The sequence below is a fragment of the Felis catus genome, chromosome B4 (assembly GCF_018350175.1).
Source record: "Felis catus isolate Fca126 chromosome B4, F.catus_Fca126_mat1.0, whole genome shotgun sequence".
Classification (NCBI taxonomy): Eukaryota; Metazoa; Chordata; class Mammalia; order Carnivora; family Felidae; genus Felis; species Felis catus.
This window is the reverse complement of record NC_058374.1, coordinates 46,825,229-46,840,794: the sequence shown is the minus strand read 5'-3', so window position 1 is coordinate 46,840,794 and position 15,566 is coordinate 46,825,229. Positions and strand designations below refer to the sequence as shown.

At 40.6% G+C, this 15,566-nt stretch overlaps 1 protein-coding gene across 8 annotated transcripts in view; it reads right to left on the bottom strand.

Moving 5' to 3' along the window:
* Positions 1–15,566, bottom strand: part of APOLD1 (apolipoprotein L domain containing 1) — a 60,615-nt gene that overhangs the window by 11,169 nt on the left and 33,880 nt on the right. For 2 of the 8 annotated variants that reach the window (XM_045061398.1, XM_045061400.1), the window contains exon 3: positions 1,088–1,191. The exons of the other annotated variants lie outside the window; for them this stretch is intronic. The gene's annotated coding sequence lies outside the window, so the exon portion shown is untranslated. The remainder of the gene's footprint in view (positions 1–1,087; positions 1,192–15,566) is intronic. 8 annotated transcript variants of the gene reach the window in all.

The window sequence follows — 15,566 nt, the reverse complement described above, 5'->3', positions numbered from 1 at the left end:
GCACCTGCAGGAATATGCTTGAGAGTGAACCAAGGAGGTCTGGCGAACCAAAGCTGGAAGGATATTAGCTGTTTTATAGTTGGAATAGGCTATTTGGATGCCCTGGACCAACCCCTGTTCTTTCTTGTAGTAGCATCAGTTTAATATCAAAATTCTAGGAGTCAACCCGGAGTAGCTGAGCTTAGGTCAAGTGCCCATCCCCTGGCTGTACTGAGTAGAGAGAAGGGGAGTGAATAATTTCAGCTTCCAAATGCAACATGGTAACAGAACTTTACCCTCCCACTAACACTACATCTAGTCAGGGAGAAGAAATTTCACAGTAGGAAATTATGGTGGGGTGTTGCGGAGAGGGAAACCGATGCCTAAGGAAAAAAAGAAAAAAGAAAAAGAAAGTATCCACCATAAACATTTTCATCTATCTTGACCCACCTGGAGTTCATTTTAGTGCATGATGGGAGTTAAGCTAAGCAGAAAGTGAGAAAGCATTTATGCTTTTCTATAAATGTGTTATTTCTGATTTGTCTTGTGTTGATTTGTTACTATTGTCTGCATCTGTTTCTAGAAACTCTATTCTGTTCCACTGATCAATTTCTCTGTTTTTGATTCAATATAATATAATTTTGAAAATCACTGCTTCATAATAGGATTTTTATTTTTTATTTTTAATGTTTATTTCTTTATCTATCTGAGAGTGAGAGCGTGCATGTGTCATGAGTGAGAGGCTGAGAGAGGAGAGAGAGAATCCCAAGTAGGCTCTTACCCATTAGCACAGAGCCCAATGCGGGGCTTGATCCCACAAACCACGCGATCATGACCTGAGCTGAAATCAAGAGTCGCACACTTAACTGGCTGAGTCACCCAGGTGCCCCAGGATTTTTATTTTTAGAGTGAGAATCTCTCATCATTGTCTTTTTCTGGAAAAAAAGATATAATCTTACTTATTTTTCTGGCAAAATCTGACTGGGAGCTCTTCAACTGCCCCAATCTCCCCAAGGTGATCAATTGAAGACACTTTAATTTTGTTCCACTTCCCCCTCCACAGGTGTGCACAACACACCTGGGATCACGTGAGTGAAACATACATTACCTCATCAACATGGCAGCATTTACCCCATGGGCTCTATTCCAGCATATCTTCTTTACCACATGCCTTTTCCTCTGGTGCCAGAAGACTGCAGCTGAGTCCACACCCTGCCAGTAGCCATAAAGATTCTCTTATCTCCCAGGACAGGACACCAGGAAACTATTACCTTTGTCTCTCTTTTTCCCAAGCTTAGTCATTATCTCTCAAGTTCTCAGACACAGACAATAATCATTGCAACCTAGATTAGAGCACCTGCTGGCTTTGTATGTACAGAGGCACAATAAATCTTAAGCTCTCTCTCAACTTTTAGACGCCTTGAATAGTTTCATTTTTAGCATGTCTCTTACAGGCAAGAGAATGTTGGATAGTAGTTTTCTGTTTTGACTTTGCTCAAAGCCTGTTTTTTAATGAAGAATTTAGTCATTTCGCAGTAAACATTATAGTGAAGCGGGATGTATCTTCCAATACGCTGGAAGTTGGTTGTTATTGTTCTAGTCATTTGCTTTGTTATTTTATTTTATTTTATTATTATTTTATTTTAGAGAGAGAGAGAGAGAGAGAATGCATGTGAGCAGGGGAGAGGGGCAGAGGAAGAGAGAGAGAGAGAAAGACGGAATTTCAAGCGGGCTCCATGCTCAGTGCAGAGACCAATGGGGGCCTCGATCCCACGACACTGGGATCATGAAGTGAGCTGAAATCAAGAGTCAGATGCTCAACGAACTGAGCCACCAAGGTGCCCCTAGTTATTTGCTTTAATAATAACAATAATAATAATAAACCCTTCAATGGTAGGGTTTCAACTCTATTTGCTTTTGAGTTAGGTGAGAAAATAACTTTTTAATCCACCTTTCCTAAAATTTAGCACTTTAAAAATTATTTCTGCTGCTACTTTCTATGCTAAAAAAAAAAAAAAAAAAAAAAAAAAAAGGTTAAATTACCTTTGAAAAACAGGCAAAGCAGATTCTATAAGGTGGGGCCCTGCATGTAGAGTAACAACACTGGCCTTGAGTCCTGAGCCTTTGGTTCCCGTATGACTTTGAGCAAATAACTTAACCTCTTTGATCCTCGATTGCCTTTAGAGGGTTTTCTTAAATGAATTATAAAATACATGTGGAATCCTTTTGAGACCTACAAAATGTGTTATAAATATATTATTAGTACCTATTTTCAAACAGTGACTGTGATTTCTGATTATCTGTAACCTTTTAAATAGTTAAGGGGCGCCTGGGTGGCTCAGTCGGTTGAGCGGCCGACTTCGGCTCAGGTCATGATCTCGCGGTCAGTGAGTTCGAGCCCCACGTCGGGCTCTGTGCTGACAGCTTGGAGCCTGGAGCCTGTTTCAGATTCTGTGTCTCCCTCTCTCTGACCTTCCCCCGTTCATGCTCTGTCTCTCTCTGTCTCAAAAATAAATAAACGTTAAAAAAAATTTTTTTAAATAAATAGTTGAAAAAATGTAGACTTTATTATTCTCATAGTATAGCATTTGATTTACCAATTGATTTCATTTTATATCAGTGTTTTACCATTGCCTTTCTATGGCTCCCTCAGAATATCTTTTTTACTTTTCAGCTATGGCCTAATCCAAAAGTGATTTTTAACTCATCAATTTATAATGTTCTCTGCCTTATTTGCAACCGGAGTAGGTAGCCTAGGAACATATCCCCTATCCTTGATCTAACAATATCTCTTTATCTCCTTGCAGAGGATTCCAGGATCTGTGTTCGCACTACATTGTATGATCCTGCACTACTGACCATAGCCAACTGGACCAGAGGTGGCCATCTGAACCCAACTTAGCCAATTAGATTCTTTCTCCTGGGAGGTTGGAATATGGACCCAAAGAGAGTTGAGTTAGTCTTCTCTCAGTGGCTGCAACTGAAATATGGAAGTCCAGATCTGTGAGGCAGCTACATTTTGCCTATTATGTACACCAAAGAGCAGAAAAGGTGTGTTTGTGGGGAACAATATAGAGACAGGGACCTGGAGGTAAACAGAAAGAATCACTTTTTCTTTTTCTCCATCCCTATGTTCCATGAGCCATCTGTATATCCTTAGTTTTTTTTTTTAATTTTTTTTTATGTTTATTTATTTTTGACAGAGAGAGAGAGCCAGGGCACAAGCGAGGGAGAGGCAGAGAGAGAGGGAGACACAGAATCCAAAGCAGGCTCCAGGCTCTGAGCTGTCAGCACAGAGCCCGACGCAGGGCTCGAACTCACAGACCTCGAGATCATGACCTGAGCCGAAGCTGGACGCTCAACTGACTGAGCCACCCAGGTGCCCCCTTAGTTTTTTTTTTTTTTTTAACTCCCCTTTTATTCCTTGAGTGATCTTGATTTGATTTCTCATCTTTGCAAACAGAGAACCCTAACCAACACCAAAGCATACAAGATCTATTCTTTGAATTTCACATTAAAATAATTAATGTGGATTTTGGGAGGTGTTTCTCTGCAGTACCCATGAGTGAATCAACTATTTAATAATCATGCAGGGGTTTCTCCTACTTTGTCTTCACTTCAGGGATAACAATGCTTTCTTTTCATGGAGAATATAGTTTATCATCATTTCCCTCAACACAAAAGAAATACTTTTTGTAACATGTTTATATAATATAAAAATGTAGAAAGTTAGAAAGGTTTCCCTCTCCATTTATTTGCTTTCACCCTCCAGAAGTAACACTGAGGTTTATAGTTTGCTATGTATTCTTACATAATGCTTATGATTATACAAATATGCATTGTGGCTTTCTTTTACAAAAAATAGCATATTGCTGTATATATTGCTATGCAACTTTTCTTTTCCACTTAAAAAATATAACCTAAACATTGTGTTAGTCATTTCCCTACCCCCATAGATCATTTTTTGGCCTTTCTGTCTGCTCTGCTCTGTGTCCCAGCCGGCTGACCCCTGTGGATCGTTTCACCAGGCTCCCTGGCCAGATGCTTCTGCTAGGGTTCAGCCAATGGGAGTCACCAGTAAGATATCCTAGCATAAGAGAAAAAAATCAGTGTTCCTTCCCTGCATTTACCCACTTCAGCTCTGTCTTTTTGCAGTAGATTATCCCCTCTTTGGCTGAGTTCCACTTGTGGCCCTGCCTCTATGGTTCCAAATTTCACCAGGTTCCTGTTATGTCTTCTCCTTTGTACCTTCAACCCCATGGATCAGCTTCCCACTCTTGCTAATCTGTAGGCATTTCTCCACCTCTTCTTTGCTGGCCTAACACTGCCCAACCTCCATAAGTAAATCCTTCCTTAAAATCCCTTCATTTGACTATCTGGGTGAGTTCTTTTTCCTGCCAAGACCTTCTTGTATACAGATATTTTACCAAGCTGATACATGTAGCTGTCGCTCAGCTTATGGGCAGGCCATGATTTATCTATCCATTCCTTTATTGATGGGCATTTATCATATTTTCAATTGAGTTGTTTATTACAAACAGTGGTACAGTGAATATTCTTATATGTGGTCAAGAGTATGTTCGTGTCTATTCTTGGTGAGTATTTCAGTAGGAGAGATTCCTAAAAGTGGAAATTCTGAAACAAATGCATACATATTTTGAACTTGATAAATATTTTTTCTCCCTCCTGGGCAGAGAGTCAACAATTTTCTCTCCTATAACATGTTTACATACAATGAGCAACAAATAACTATAGCTATGGTAAATAAAAAAGTAAGGCCCTGGTAAAACATGCATGTTTAGACCATTCATCCAAAAGAAATCATGGATATTTTTAAACCTAAAAAGAAAGTAAGTCTTTATAAAGGAGTTTCTGAATCCTGCAGCTATTCAGACAATGTAATCCTTCAATCAGCTTTATTTCAAGGAAAGAGAACAATTTCTGACTGTTCGAACTAATCTGACCAGAAAAAGTTCCAGTGGTCCCTAAGTGTATTAGATTAAGCACATGATTAAGAATATAATCCAAAGAACATTCTGATGGTAAGTTTCAGAGGACATTCGCATTATACGCAACTTCTGTTTGGGGCCCAGACACCAAGATGTCTGCTATCATGTTCTGAAGTTTAAGTTTACCGGGTTTAATTTCTCAAAAGCAGAAACAGATTCAAGGAGGCAAGACAGATGTTTATTGAACACTGTAATAAATTAAAAATAATCTAAATTTCCACCATGTAGGGAAATGGTTAATTACACTGTGGTACATCCATGCTGTGGAACCCTATGCTGCAGTTTTAAAATGTACCTTCTTGGGGCGCCTGGGTGGCTTAGTCTGTTGGGCGGCCGACTTCGGCTCAGGTCATGGTCTCGCGGTATGTGAGTTCGAGCCCCGCATCGGGCTCTGTGCTGACAGCTCAGAGCCTGGTGCCTGTTTCGGATTCTGTGTCTCCCTCTCTCTGACCCTCCCCGAATCATGCTCTGTCTCTCTCTCTCTCTCAAAAATAAATAAAAACGTTAAAAAAATTTTTTAAATATACCTTCTTGATTATGAGTGAAATGGTGCACTTTTCACATCTGGGTTTTTTTCCCCTTTCTGTGTCCTCCTATGTGGATTATATGCTCATATCATTTGACCATATTTTTACTGGTTTACCTTTTTTCTAATCCCCATGCAGAAGGTTTACAATGATCTGGGTACTAATTCTTGTTTTGTATGTAGGAAATGTTTACTTTCATTCTGTTGCCTGTCTTTGAATTCTGTTCATGGTGGTTTGTAGTCCTAACATCATGTAACCAAATTATCAATCTATCGATATGACTTTTTACCTTTCTGTGTCTTCTAATAATAGACTCTTCTGAGTTTTTAATACCACTTCAGTTAATATGTATAAATGGTAAGAAGTAGAAATTTAATATCTCCTTCCAAAAGGAAGGCAAATTATCCCAACATGTCTCCAAAAGACCCGTGAATGTCTTCTTGTCTTTCATGGACCCTGGTCCATGTGGTCATGGACCACATGATGTGGTCAATCCCTCTCAACACACTTCAGTAAGGCTGAATGAATGAGGAGTGATACCTAAAATAAACTCTGGGAAACTTTTACTAGTATAAAATGCAGTAAACGCTGGCAGCAAAAAAGAAAAAAAGATGTCCACTATATAACCTTATGACTAAGTCTCCATGTTTTTATTAACTCATTTGCTTATTCCCACATGGTTTAAATTACCAAAGTCTTAGGACGCCTGGGTGGCTCAGTCAGTTGAGTGACAGACCCTTGATTTCAGTTCAGATCATGGTCTCACGGTTCATGGGTTCAAGCCCCACATTGGATTCTGTGATGACAGTGCAGAGCCTGCTTGGGATTCTCTCTCCCTCTCTCTCTGCCCTTCCCTGGCTCTCTTGCTCCCCCCTCTCTCTCTCCCTCTCTCTCTCTCTCTCTCTCTCAATAAAAAATAAAAAATAAAATTACCAAAGCCTGACATGCTTTGTAGCAGTTGATCATTCCAGATAGCAAGAAAGCTATCAAACACAACTAGAGTTATGTCAAAGGGACCTAGGAGGCAATGTTGGTCAAAATGAGACAATTTGGGCTTCACTAATAATTTGCAATGGATTGAAACTCATCAAATATATTTAAAACCATGAGTATATAATGGCTTAAAAAACCCAACAACACGGGGTGCCTGGGAGGCTCAGGGTTAAGCCTCCCACTCTTGATTTCAGCTCAGGTCATGATTTCACTGTTTGTGAGATCGAGCCCCGAGAACCGCTCTGCACTGAGAATGTAGAACCTGCTTGGGATTCTCTCTCTCCCTTTCTCTCTCTCTCTCTCTGCCCCTCCCCTGCTTGTGTATTTTCTGTTTCTCTCTTTCTCCCTCAATAAATAAATAAATAAACAAACACTTTTTTAAACCCCAAAACAAAAAACCCCCAACTAACTGGTCGTATTTGAAAGATGGAAGAAAATTAATTCAATATCTTGAAAACTGATAAATTAAGGGACAGAACATTTACCCTGCCTTTCCTATATGTACTAGGTATAAGGAAGTGCTGTAAAAGTCAGGAGATGGTTGCATGACTCTGTGAATATACTAAAAACCATTTAATCATACCCTTTAAATAGGTGACTTATATGGTATGTGAATTATATCTCAATAAAGTAATTCAAAAAATCAAAAGTGGTTACTTTTGGGGCAAGGGAAGAGGTTGAGATGGGGACAGGACACATAAAGGAGTTTCTGGGGTGGCTGACAAGGTTCTGTTTCTTCTTCTTCTTCTTCTTCTTTTTTTTTTTTTTTAGTTTATTTATTAATTTTGAAAGACACAGAGACAGGATGAGCAGGGGAGGGGCAGAGAGAGAGGAAGAGAAAAAGAATCCCAAGCAGGCTTGGCATTGTCAGCACAGCCACGGGGCTCAAACCCACGAAACCGTGAGATCAGGACCTGAGCTGAAACTGAGAGTTGGATGCTTAACCAACTGAGCCACCCAGGGGCCCCTACAATTTTTAAAAAATACAAAAAAAAAAAAAAAAAAAAAAGGAATAGAAAGCAGCTGTAGAGGAAGGAGGGGAAGCTTGCTATACTACTTAACAAACTAATTGGAGGAAAATGTAAAATTCTTGAAGAGATTAGCCATATTAAGAAATTAAGACAGTGCGGAGCTATCCTTACAAGATGCCAGCCTTTGTAAAGAGTCATGGGGAGCAGCAAATCTGGAGGCTACTGATGGAAAGCCACACGGGTCCAGTTCTGCATTCTGTGGTGGTGAAGCAGGTTTGATGGAAAAAGAACCAAAAAAGAGAAATCTGGAAAACTGATTGCTGGCATTGCAAGGAGGATAAAAACACCAGAACATAAATCAAACTCCCTGCAATCACTCAGGCTTTTTTTTTGTTTGTTTGTTTTTATTTTATTTTTGGGACAGAGAGAGACAGAGCATGAATGGGGGAGGGGCAGAGAGAGAGGGAGACACAGAATCAGAAACAGGCTCCAGGCTCTGAGCCATCAGCCCAGAGCCTGACGCGGGGCTCGAACTCCCGGACTGAGAGATCGTGACCTGGCTGAAGTCGGACGCTTAACCGATTGCGCCACCCAGGCGCCCCTCACTCAGGCTTTTCCATCTGGCACTAAATGTTCTCCAATACATTTCTTCGCCACCGGGTCAGCTTCCCCTGAGAGATCTTTTCATGCCTTTCCATTCAGACTCTCCTTTGCTCTCAGACTTTGCTCTTCTGCCTTGTAGTAGGATTCTCCAGAGAAACAGAGCCAGTAGGATATATACAGAGGGAGAAAGATTTATTTAAAGAATTGGCTCACACTATTGTGGGGCAGACAAGCCTGAATTTTGTGGAGCAGACTGGCAGGCTAAAAATTCAGGGGAAAGTTGATGTTGCAATTTTGAATGTGAAATCTGCAGGCTGGAAAGTCAAGTGGGAGTAGACAGTGCAATCTGGAGGCAGACTTGCCTCTTGGGAAAACCTGTCTTTGCTTTGAAGGCCTTCAACTGATTGGACGAGGCTCACCCACATTATGGAAAGTAATCTGCTTAACTCAGAGTCTATTGATTTAAATGCAAATTACATCTTTAAAAATGACCTTCATAGCAGTATCTAGACTGGTGTTTGACTAAACAACTGGGCACCAAAGCCTAGCCAAATTGACCAATAAAATTACCACAGGGGCGCCTGGGTGGCTCAGTTAAGCATCCCACTCTCGATTTCGGCTCGGGTCATGATCTCTTGGGTTGCGGGATCAAGCCCCATGGCAGGCTCTGTGCTGACAGCATGGAGCCTACGTAAGATTCTCTCTCTCCCTCTCTCACTCTTTGCCTCTCCCCTGCTCGCACACCCTCTGTCTCAAAATAAACAAATAAACATAAAAAAAAATTTAACTATCCCATCCCTCGTTTTCTAATTCACAATCCTGGGTTGCCAGTGTGTTCAGAGGCATCACTGCTTCCTCCTGCTTCTCCAGAAAGCACGTATAGACCACCCCAAAATCCTTTCCACCGGAGGATTTTCTCTCTACTGCCACATCCTTCAGAAGCAATGAAAAATACCTATTCACCAAAATGTTTGCCTCCTTTTGTTCTCTCGTGTTACCGTTTCAGTCCGCCATCCCTCTATCCTGACGTGGTGAGTTCTCTTCAGAGTTGCTTCCACTTTCAGTCAAACCTACTACTGAACTAGAGACCTTTTTTTAAGAAATCTTGTTTCAAAATTAATTGTGAATTGTTGCTCATTTTTAGTTTAGGAAATTGCTATTACCGAAGCGGTTATATATTTTTTTATTTTTTTAATGTTTATTTATTTTTGAGAGAGAGAGAGAGAGACACAGCGCGAGTGGGGTCGGAACAGAGAGAGAGGGAGACACAGAATCCGAAGCAGGTTCCAGGCTGAGCTGTCAGCACAGAGCCCGACGCGGGGCTGGAACCCGTTAACCATAAGATCATGACCTGAGTTGAAGTTGGATGCCTAATCGACTGAGCCACCCAGGTGCCCCAAATTTTCTATTTTCATTAATTTTAGAGTTGCCTGATTTATCAAATAAAAATGTAAGCTGGGGCGCCTGCTCAGTCCATGGAGCTTGAGACTCTTGATCTCAGGGTTGTACGTTTGAGTCCCACACTGGGTGTAGAAATTACTTAAAAATAAAATCTTAGGGGTACCTGGGTGGCTCAGTCAGTTAAGCCTCTGACTCTTGACTTCAGCTCAGGCACTTATTTTCTGTCTTTCTTGTTTTCCAAAAAAGTGCATTTAAAACTACAGATTTCTGGGGCTCCTGGCTGACTCAGTTGGAAAAGTGTGCAACTCGATCTCAGGCTTGTGAGTTCAAGCCCCACATTGTGTTGGGCATACAGATTACTTTAAATACATACATACATACATACTATGGATTTCCTTGTTTGGTCCCATTCTGTGGATCTTAATATGTAATGTTCTTTTTTGTTCCATTCTAAATAATTTGTATCTTTTTTTTTTAATGTTTATTTATTTTTGAGAGAGAAAGATTCAGAGCACAAGTAGGGTAGGGGCAGAGAGAGAGAAAGACACAGAATCTGAAGCAGGCTCCAGGCTCTGAGCTGTCAGCACAGAGCCCGACGCAGGGCTTGAACCCACAAACCATTAAGATCATGACCTGAGCCGAAGTCGGACACCTAACTGACTGAGCCACCCAGGTGCCCCAATAATTTGTATTTTCTATTTTGACTTTCTCTTTAATCCAAGAGTTATTTACGTGCCTCTTTTTATTCTTAATTTTTAAGTGTATAGATTTGGGAATGGTTCTTTTTAATGTTTATTTATTTTTGAGACAGGGAGAGACAGAGCATGAACGGGGGAGGGTCAGAGAGAGAGGGAGACAGAATCTGAAACAGGCTCCAAGCTCTGAGCTGTCAGCACAGAGCCCGATGCGGGGCTCGAACTCACAGACCGCGAGATCATGACCTGAGCTGAAGTCGGGGAATGGTTCTTTTTATCCTCAATTTCTAATTTTATTACATTGTAATCACTGCATGTGACTTGAAATTTGTTAAGCTTTTCTTTATGGTCAAGTATCTGCTTCCCAAACTTTTTTGGTGTTGTGGTACATGTAAAAAATGATATTTGTGCATCTCATTAGGGTAAAAGGAATTTGGAGCCCCAGACTAGGATGCTGGTGGGAGTCAGGCTATAATCCCCAAACCTCTGGCCCATGGGACACAGGTCCCACATGGTATACAGGTTGGGAAACTAGCCTACTACATGCTCAATTTTTGTCCATGTTTTATGTGTATTTGAAGAAAATGCTATTTCTCTGCTTGTTGGAGATATATATATATGTATATATATATATATATATATATATGTATATATATATATATATATATACATATATATATATCTCAAATACATATGGGATACATATATTTGCATATGTTTGATTAAGATTTTAATGTCTGGGGACGCCTGGGTGGCTCAGTCAGTTAGGTGTCCGACTTCGCCTCAGGTCATGATCTCCTGGTTCATGGGTTTGGGCCCAGCATCAGGCTCGTGCTGACAGCTCAGAGCCTGGAGCCTGCTTCAGATTCTGTGTCTCCCTCTCTCTCTGCCCTTCCCCACTTGTGCTCTGTCTCTGTCTCTGTCTCTCTCTCAAAAATAAACATTAAAAAAACAAAAAGCTTTTAATTGTCTGATTCAAATCTTCTATAGTTACTTCTTTGGCTCTGTTTTTCTCTCAGTGATCACATCCTCCACCTTTCCTTCTAGTGGCAAACACTATCCTTCATTTGGTGCTTATCATCCCATACATTTTGTTAGGTTTTAACCACTACAGACGTATCCGGAATCAATACATAGTATTCTTGTGGTTGTTTTAAACTTTCTATAAATGATATCTTACTAGGTGTATTTTTTTGCCAATTTGCTTTTTTCATTCAACATTACATTTGTGAAAGACATCCCTATTCTGAAGGTGAAGCTCAAGCTTAATCATAATTTACTCAGATTTGCTTGTAGTACAACTTTTTATTAATAGAATCCGAGTTAACTACTCATTTTCCTATTGATGTGTATTTCTTTTTTTTTTTTATGTTTATTTATTATTTTTGAGAGAGAAAGAGCGCACAAGTGGGGGAGAGGAAGAGAGAGGGAAAGAGGATCCGAAGCAGGTTCCGTGCTGACAGCAGCGAGCCTGACGCGGGGCTCGAACTGATGAACCATGAGACCTCGACCTGAGCTGAAGTCAGATGCTTAACTGACTGAGCCACCAAGGTGCCCTTGATGTATATTTCTAATGCAGATTTCTAATTTTTTTATTTTTACCGTGTTGCTCTGAACATTCTTGTGCAAGTCTTGTTGACTTCCTAGAATGAATCCTCAGAATGAAATCCTAGGCCTTGGGTTATGTGCATTTGTAATTCTTCTAGACATTACCAAATTGTTCTCCAAAGTGGACATACTAGTTTACCTTCCTGCCAATGGTGCAGAAGAGGTCCTATGGCTCTACGTTCTCACCAACAATTGGTATCACATTTATATTCATTTTTGCCAAACTGGCTAAAAAAATGAATCACATTATTATTTTTCTTTGCATTTTTTATGAATCTTAGGAAGGTTGATCATCCTATTTGTCATCTGGTTTTACCTTTCTGTGAATTTGTTTATATTTTTGTCTTTTTCTAATGGGTTATTTATATTTTATTGATCTGTAGGAGTTCTTTATGTAATCTGCACACCAATCTTTGTGGGTTATATCTGTTACAAATATCACCTTTTGGATTGTAACTTCTCGATTTTTTTTTTTTTTTTTTTTTTTTTTTTTTGAGAGAGAGAGTGCACACCTGAGCAGGGAAAAGGCAGCAGGAGAGGGAGAGAGAGAATCTTAAGCAGGATCCACACCCAGCATGGAGCCTGATGCAAGGCTCTATCTCACAACCATGAAATCATGACCTGAGCTGAAATCAAGAGTCCGATGCTTAACCGATTGAGCCACCCAGGCACCCCTGTAACTTCTCAATGTTTATAATGACTGTTAATAAGCAGACATTGTCTACATGTTAATGTTGAAATTACCAATTTTTTCCTTTATGGCTTGGGTTTTCGGCTTCGTTTTATCCTAAAGAGCAAGACCATAAAAACATTCTCCCGTTTTCTCTTCTAAAAGTTACTTTTCGGGGTGCCTGGGTGGCTTAGTCGGTTAAGCGTCGGACTTCGGCTCAGGTCATGATCTCACGGTTCGTGGGTTCGAGCCCCGTGTGGGGCTCTGTACTGACAGCTCAGAGCCTGGAGCCTGTTTCAGATTGTGTCTCCCTCTCTCTCTGCCCCTCCCCTGTTCATGCTCTGTCTCTGTCTCAAGAATAAATAACCATTAAAAAAAATTTTTTTAATAAAAAAATTAAAAAATATATAAATAAAAGTTACTTTTCAGTTTGAGTCCTTATCTAGAATTCATTTTTGGTATATCTGTGAGCTAGGGATCTAATTATGTATAAGGGGTTATCAAGCATCACTAGTATAGTTTTTCCTTTCCCTATTAGATCCAGAGTGTCCATTTTGCATAAATCGTTTTCATAAATAGTTTGGTCTGTTCTGAGCGTCTGTTCTGTTCCTAGTTGTCTACTTGTCCATCCATGCACTAATGTCATTCTGTTTTAATAACAATAGCTCTATATTAACGGTGCATGTCTGGTAGGAAAAGACCCCCATCCTTCTCTTCTGTTTCATTGGGCCTTGGAGAATCCTAAATTAAAAGTTATTGTCCCTTCTGAAAGAATGGTGGTTGCCAGGAGCTGTGGGGAGAAGGGAATGGGGGATTAGTGTTTACTGAGCATCGAGTTTCAGTGGGGATGACGAAGAGGTCTGGAGCTGGATAGATTGGATGGTCACGCAACAATGTGAATATACTTGCATGCCACTGTGTACAATTCAAAGTGGTCAAAATGCTCTAAAAAGTCAGCGTCTCTTAAAATTATGAAGATACCATTGCACCGATATTTTTTAATACGGTGTTTTTGATGAGAAATCTGATGTCTGTTTGATTCTCCCTCCCTCCCTCCTTTGTAGGCATTCTGTTTATTTTGTCTGGAAGATTTTAAGGCTTTTTTCCTTATCTCTTCTATTCATACATTTCATACTATTTGTAGGTCCTTTCAATCTGAGGAAGCAAGTCTTCTCTGAATGACTTATTTAAATGCTCCACCTCTCTTCCATATTCTATAGTCTTTCTCTCTGGAACTCTGATTAGATAAAACTGAAAATTCTAGATCTTTCACGTATCTTGATTATGTAGAGAACTTTCTAGCTCTGTTTTCCAGTTTGTTAATTTGTTTTCCAGCAAATCTGATGGAGCCCTTTTATTATTTCAACAATCAGATTCCATAATCTCTGGTTTATTCATACTTATGTGTATTCAGCGTTCACAAGAACGTGAACACAAGTCATAACTTGTTGCAAAGCCCTAATCTTCTTGCTCTACGGACTCCATTTTCTCAGGTGGAAGTTTGACCGTCTCTCTCTGTCGTGGTGGCATTCTTCAAAGTTGGACATTCTTGATTTTTCACTCATCTCTGTAGAGGGCATCTGTTAGATCTACCTCGCGTTGCTTTTCTTGGCCTGTTTTGAGGAAGGATAGGATTACCTACAGGATTACCTATAGGATAGGATTACCTATAACCTGAGGTTATACCTCGGTGGCTAGTGTTCTGGTGCAGATGCTCCTCATTCTTCCCAGACGTTGCCAGACACTGAAGGTGGGGCCCTGCCTTATCTTTCTTACTGTCACCTTCCTCCCCATTTTTCTTCACTGGAGATAGACACGACCATTACTATTATCCGGCAGAAGGGGTAGGAGAAGGTGGTGCTAAGGAGGGATCAAACCATCTAGACATTCCTGCTGCGGTCCCCAAATCAGTCAACTTATTTGAACTTTGAACTTTTTCCTGCTGCTAGCATCTACCAGTTTGGGGCAGTGAGCATTCAGGGTGTCCTTCCTATATTTTGCAGCAAAACAAAAACAAAAACAAAAAAACAATATTCAAGTTTTGGCTATCATAGATCTTTTTCACCTGCGCCTGTATCATACAGGCATTTGTCACAATTTCTGGTCCCTGGAAATTTCCCCCTCTTGTTCCCCATGCAGTTGTGATTTTCTTCATCTACCTTTTCCATTTCTTATAGACCTTATAGAAATTTGGAGCTGGAAGAAAAGGTTGTGCCACTTTTGTTCAATCTATTATCTTCAAGTTCACCCTTTTATCATGCTTGAGTTATACATAAAGAGAGAAATAAGACAAAGAAGTGATCCATGGGAACCAAAATATCACCTTTTCTGATAAAAGTCACTGAAGGGGCACCTGGGTGGCTGAGTTGGTTAAGTGTCTGACTTCAGCTCAGGTCATGATCTCGCGGTTCATGAGTTCAAGCCCCATATCGGGCTCTGTGCTGACAGCTCAGAGCCTGGAGCCTGCTTTGGATCCTGTGTCCCCCTCTCCCTCTGCTCCTCCCCTGCTCACCTGCTCTCTCTCTCTCTCTCTCTCTCTCTCTTTCAAAAATAAATAAACATTAAAAAGAGAGCCACTAGAGAATGTAGCTTAGCATGGAAGGCAAATGAGCTTACTAATACTGAACCACCCAGTATTATACTGACTGAACCAGCCAAACCCAGCAGCCCCAAGAGGGGCAGATCCCATCACCTAGGTGGCCCTGCCCTGCAAGTAGCCGAGTGGGTGCTTTCTTGGGCTGTCTGGCTCCCAAAGAGGAAGAAGAATGAAACCAAGCCATTCATGCTCAATTTATTTTTCTGGAATTTACCAATCAGATTACATCACCCTCTCCAAGAACACAAGATCTACTAAGTCAGGTTCCTTCACAGATGGAAGTTGTATTCATTCCCTGTTGGGACTGTAACAGATTACCACATTGTTACTTAAAACAATGCATCTTTATTCTCTAGTAGTTCTGGAGGTCAGAGGTCCAAAATCCATTTCACTTTTCAGAGGTAAAGTCCAGGTGCTGGAAGGGCTGGTTCCTTCTGGAGGCTCTGAGGAAGAGGAAGAATCCCACTCGCCCCCCCCCCCTTTTTTTTTTTTTTGTCATTTTCAACATTTAGTG